The sequence below is a fragment of the Manacus vitellinus genome, unplaced genomic scaffold (genome assembly GCF_001715985.3).
Source record: "Manacus vitellinus isolate BGI_N305 unplaced genomic scaffold, ASM171598v3 scaffold_52_pilon, whole genome shotgun sequence".
Lineage (NCBI taxonomy): Eukaryota > Metazoa > Chordata > Aves > Passeriformes > Pipridae > Manacus > Manacus vitellinus.
The window spans coordinates 4474998-4481018 of NW_021940628.1; the positions used below are offsets into that span (position 1 = coordinate 4474998).

Consider the following 6021-nt stretch of genomic DNA (forward strand, 5'->3'; position numbering starts at 1 on the left):
GCTTGCCTTGCACGGTGCCTGTCACAGTAGCTGCTCCAAGTAACCCTGTGATCCATAGTGCCACAGGCCTCCCTCCAGGAGTGCTTGTCTGTCGGCGCTGTAAAACATCAGGAAATGTTTTACAGGGGGATTTCCAGGGCCTTCATGCCAGCGCCGAGGAGGCACACTCTGGAGGAGGAGGCAGAGCCCTGAGGCAAGCTGCAGGGTCCACGACTGCTGCTTCTCCACAGAACCAGAGCAGCATCTGGAATTGCACTGGAGCTGTCCCAGCAAACACAGCTCTGTAATGCAACTGAGACACTGCCTGGGCATCTGGCTACAGTCATGGGAAAAGCAAACCTGGGTCTATTAGGTACAGCTCAGGGGAGTTTGAGCCTCCTACAGATCAATAACTCCCCAAATGCCAACAAAAGACATTAGAACAGCAGAACCAAAGCAGATTTCAGACCAGGAAGCTCAGAACAACACAATTTGGGGCAGCACAAACCAGGGCACTGAAAACCTTGCTCTTCCCCCAAAAGGGCTCCTCATGAACCCCAAAGGTCCGTTACTGAGCAGGAACATGCTCAGCAGGTGCCCTGGGATGTGCGGGATGGACACACCACATCAGGTACAGCCCTGCTCACAGAGACCCTGCAGGGATGGGGAGCATGGGGGTCTGATGCAAACCTGGAAGCACAGCCACGGTTGCTGAGGCTCACCTCAATACCCAATTCCCCTCTTATTTCGATGTAATTGTGTCCAGTCAAGTGCTTAGGGCTCCTTCCACCACAGACCCTGAATGCCAGCTTTGTAAATGCGAATTTGCAGGCTGGAAGGAGCCTGGTGAGCCATAGCCCCTGTGCTGATCTGCTTCTCCAAAGCCCAAAGCCCAGGGCAAAGCCCTGAGCACCACCTGGGACTTTCTGCTTGGCCATGTGCACAGGAACCATCTGCCAAGTGGACCTTCCTGCAGGGATTCCTGGTGCTCTGGCTCTCCCAATGAGACATCCCTGCCTGGGAAACATGAGCCCTGCAGAGCCAGGAGCAGTGTGAACTCCAGCAGCAGAGGAAAACAAACTGGGAAAAATAACCCTCAGCCTCAGGCCTGGGCATGGGGCAGGACGGGGCACTCGGCTGGTGGGAGGGAGCAATCGGGCAGCCAGGGTGTCCTCCAGACTAACCACTGCTGCCAGCCTGGACTGAGGACATCCAAATTCTGCCTTTTTGTTGGACGATAGCACCCTGCACTGCTGGGATGGGGGGACTGAGCTCTGAGCTCTGCAGGCCTGGTTTGCAATGAAGGGCATCCTGCAGCCAGCCCCTCTCACCCTGCTGCCCACGAGCATGTGGGGCAGCTGCAATCCCAGAGGATCCTCCTGGAGGCAGGTTGGTGGTGGATACAACTGTAAGCCTGCCTGTGTTTGCCAGGTCTTAGGCAGACGAGCACTTCCATTCTTGGCAAGACAACAGATTGCCCTCACACTGCCCTGGGGCATGGTCTCTGCTGCCAGTGCCACTTCTCTCAGCTGCATGGTCCCTTTGCCCACTCCAGGGCTGTCCCCACAGGCCAGGGGGGCTGACCTGCCCCCAGCCCTATTGCTCACTGCAGTCCCGGCCCTGCAGTGCAGGCAGAGCTTTGCCAGCTCACATCTAGCTCAGGTAATGGAAACGTGGGGCTCATGCTCAGCTCTGCTTTGCCTGCACACACTGGCAGGGCCAGCTCATTTCGGCTGTGCTCAGGGGGTCACTGCCCTGCACCTCCAGAGCGGGTGCTCCTCACCCCAGCTCCTCCCTGCTGCATCCCTCAGGGTGGTGCTGCTGCTCTCGCAGCGGCTGCGCGAGGGCCAGGGAGCTGATCCAGCTGAAACGAGACCTTTTTCCAGGGTGGTTTCCAGGCATGTCGCAGCGCTGGCATTCCCAGACCTGCAGTGCTGCCACCATCCTCCCACCCAGCCTCTGCTGCCCTGGCCCCACAGTGGGGATGAGGAGGATGGAGTCAGGAGCTCACCTGCTCCAGGGTCATGGATGGACTTCAGACAAAATGATTCTAACAGGCAGATGTTTCACTGCAAGTCCCAGTCCCCATGGGATCTCAGCACAGACCTGGCCACCCCAAATAGGACTGTAAGCACTGCCACAAGTTCACAGACAGGTGACAGGATTTTTTGGTGGGTACCTGCTGACCCTGGTGCAGGAGAGTGGAGGCTCCATGCCTGCCTTGTCATGCAGCATTTTATTCTGCCAATATTACCCCGTTTTAATGCCTTTTACTGTAAAGCACCTTTCAAACCTTAACTGAATCACCTGAACACCCTTCCTCTGTCCCCAGGGCTGTTCAAGGGAGCATACACACTCGAGTCTATAAAACGCTCCAGCAGCCCAAGGGTCACCCACACCCACGTCTCACAGCACCCCAGCTCTGTCAGTGTGGAGGTGTCACCTTGACCCACAGCCTCACTGGGGACCCACGTCCCAGCCCGGCCACGGGAACCCTCACTGACCCACAGCAGCCACAGGTCCAGCAGCACTTCCCAGGCACATCAGCACTGGGTGTTCACACCATGTCTAATTATTGCCATGGTCCCTGTTAACCATTTCTCCACTGATCCCGCATCCGAAACCCCAAGGAGCACATACTTACCCCACGCTCTCTGGGTGCCTGCCGTGCCCCCATGGGTGCCTGGCAGGAGGCTGGGTTAGGCACAGCCACAGCAGTACTGAACACAGCATGTGCTTAACTGCCCCGTCCCCCCGTTTTCCCTGTCTCTGGGATCAGTGGAGGGCAGCAGGGCACGGCCACCCGCCGCACCATGGCTTGCGAGACCCCGCAGCCAGTCCAGGATCAACAACGAGCTCCAGCAAGCGGGTCAACATCCAGACCCGTTCTCCGTGTCCCCTTCCCCAGATCGGGAAGCGGCAGGGGCACACGCAGCAGCCCAGATTCCCTGCACCCCTCGGGCGGGGGGCCGTGGATCCCACAGATCGCGCTGTGATTCCGCACAGCTCTCATTGTCTGAGCTCATTATCCACGTTGCACAAGGCAAACCCGCAGTCGGATGCTGACACGGCTCACGTTCCTCATTAGCAGCCCACATTGCAAAAGCTCCATCGACACAAACATGCATGCTGAAGCCCTTACCTCCAACTTGTCACTCCCTCATCACTGCAGAAAAGACTCTACTGGGTTCTCAGATTTAAAATACTAGAAGACCAACTACAAAAATCCTCGGTTCCTCCAGAGAAAGTTACACACACGTTTCTGCCAAAAAAAATGAAAAATATATTCATGGCGAGTTCATGAAGAAGTCTGGTGCATTTGAGTATTTTGGTCACTTGTTTTTTAAAGCAGGTTTCTACAGGGTCCCAGCTTTTGCGCGGAGAAACAAACCCTTCTGCGATGTGCAGGATCTCAGCTCGTAAAGATCGCTCAGGCTAGTTCCTATTCCATCAGCCCACGCTGCTCCCTGCGTATGCAAAGCAGAAAGTATGTGATCATATCAGAGCAATTTGCACATTAATAAATCCTGGTCTCAATCCGTAGACTCCATCCCCATCCACGGGGTCGGGGCTTTTTATTATTATTATTACCAGAGTATCCAGCTTTGTAAAGGCATCCAGTGCAAACTCCTGCATGAGGGAATTCCACCCCACTAGTACCACCTCCTAAGACAATATCCAGCCAAAATATTGTGACTGTTGCAAAACCCGGACTGGAGCTCCACAAAGGACCTTCTAGCCTCACATCCAGAGCCAACGGGGTCTCAGCAAACTACTGCAGAGTGACACACCATCGAGTTGTCTTTGTAGTCTTTTTTATTTATGACAGTTAATTCGGAGTTATTACTAACATTTTAGTGGTAAGTGGCATATGAAGTCATCAGCTGTCCCAACTGCATCTGTTAATAAACATGTCAGATATTAAAAGCAGCTTATTGTCCTCTGGAGGGGGGAAGGCACGAAGTCAAAGAGCGCACCGCCTGCTTGTTTTTCCATCACTGGCTGCGCAGCAGAAGGAAATGCTCCTGCTCAGGAGAGCAGTGTGGCTGTGGTGGGGCTGCCTGGACACCTGCCCTCCAGCACACCTGAGCAGCCTGGGAGTTCTGCTCCCGGTGCCATCAGCTCCCCTTTCCTCCTCTGCCTGAACTGGGGTGTCCAGGAGGGCTATGGGACAGACTCTGCTTCTCTCAGGTGCACAAGGGACATCAGGGCTTGGGCACCTTCCCTGAGACTCCCTGTGCCAGGCAGGATGAGCAGGATCCTGTGCTGGAGCTCAGATGGGAACTGGTGCCCCAGGACATGTGGGCATGGAACTGTGCTGGACCCGGTGCCCTGTACAAGCCACATGCAGAATCAGTGTCCACCAGCCACCCAAGGGCCAGTGGTGCCACATGGCCAGTGGCAGTGGGTGCCAGGCATGGCTGACCCTTGTCCCTGGTTCCTACAGGGCTGTGGCCGTGGCCCTGGAGCTCTGCTGAGGGCCCTGGTGCCCCAGCAGGTGGTCCCAGGGCTCAGCTGTGTGAGAAGCCCATGGCCAGCCCCTCAGTGTGCCGTGCCCATGGACCCTGGCAGTCTCCTGGGGGAGACTCCCAAGGCTGGCAGAGCTCTAAGCTGGAAGCCATAGGGCATGGGCTCATTTGAAGGTTGTGACAGGCCCTACGGTGGCTCCTGAATCCCTCCTGGTCCCTTGCTGGGGCCAGGGCAGTTCCCCTTTGACATTCTGCTGCCCACGAGTCCCCACTGAAGATGAGTCCCTAAGCATCCGTGACAGCCCCTGGCACGAGCCCTGGAATGCTCCATGGGACTTGGCAGAGACCTGACAGCCCTGAGGAAGAGGAGGGCAGGGATATGGGTACAAGATGTTGCATCGAGCAGCCCCCCAGCCACATGGGTTTGGAGAGCCTCCTGAATTCCTCACACACCTGCTATCTTCTCTGCTCTGCACAGCACTTGTGTGGGGGCAGGTGGGAACACAAGAGTGCAAAATAACCCAAAACAGGTGGGAGGGAAAACTCATCCTTTCTGCAGCTTTTTCCTTTGCACTGTGTGTGTGTCAATGCACATGTACATGGAAGTTTTATTCATCCTGAATTTTCCTTGACACCTCATTAAATGTCCCTCGTTTCCCACTTGTAAATGATATCACTGAGACCCTTGTTATCTCACAAGAGCATTGTGAATGTGTTCTGAATGTTGGCAGATGCTCAGCAGTCGCTGCCGCAAGTCTCCATATTGAAGACCTTTTTCTATTTATATTTGGACCTTTTTTACTTTCTGTTCTAGGGAATTCTCAAGTACGATCAAATGTTGCTCTGGGACAACATCACTCTGTTGACTGTAAGAATGAAAAATCTGATGAACCCAAGATCTTTTTTTATGCTGCTGTTGAACAGCTAAACCTTCTCCTCTCTGATCTTGGAGCACTGTAGCCCCAGTTGACAGCTGTAGGTCAAGTTTCAGTCTGGAGCAAATGTTTATAAGTGAGCAATAAACCCTGAAGACAGAGCTCTGTCCTGACAATGCTGACAGGAGCAGGGCTACCATCATGGCAGGAATGAGCCAACAGAGCAGCGGGTCTGGCTGAGGGCAAAAGGACGTGCTCACAGTGCCCTGGTGCTAGAGGTGTCATTGCAGGGGATGGTAAATCACACTAAATCCTGCCTCCACAGTAAATCCAGCATCAAGTCCACATTTCTTCTCCCTCTGACAGGAGCTTGTTTACTGAGTTGGTTTTCTTCAACTAATGGCTGTTCAGGCTGATCCTAAATTAATCCTAAACAGGTTGTTTCTCTCTTGTACAAAAGGACATGAAATTCCACATTTTAGCAGGCTAAGATGCCAAGTGACTCCAGATTGAAAGCAGAGCTCTGACTGGAGGGTTCCTTCACGCCCACAGCAGGTGCCCAGCAGCCCAGGCTCCTCCAGCTGGGACTCGGGCACAGTGACACTGAACAAAGCTGAGGGGACAACCTTGCTTCCAGTTTCTGCAGAGGAAGCACCAACTCCCCCACATCCCCCAGACCACCCTTTAAGCACGTTGTT

At 54.5% G+C, this 6021-nt stretch overlaps 1 long non-coding RNA gene across 1 annotated transcript in view; it reads right to left on the reverse strand.

Annotated features, from left to right (window-relative positions):
• Positions 1–3628, reverse strand: part of LOC108641156 — an 8160-nt gene extending 4532 nt beyond the window's left edge. Inside the window, exons 1-2 of the long non-coding RNA XR_001921794.1 lie at positions 3571–3628; positions 3122–3446 (exon numbers count right to left, since the gene is read on the reverse strand). This is a non-coding gene — a long non-coding RNA (uncharacterized LOC108641156). The remainder of the gene's footprint in view (positions 1–3121; positions 3447–3570) is intronic.
• Between the last annotated feature and the right edge of the window lie 2393 nt (positions 3629–6021).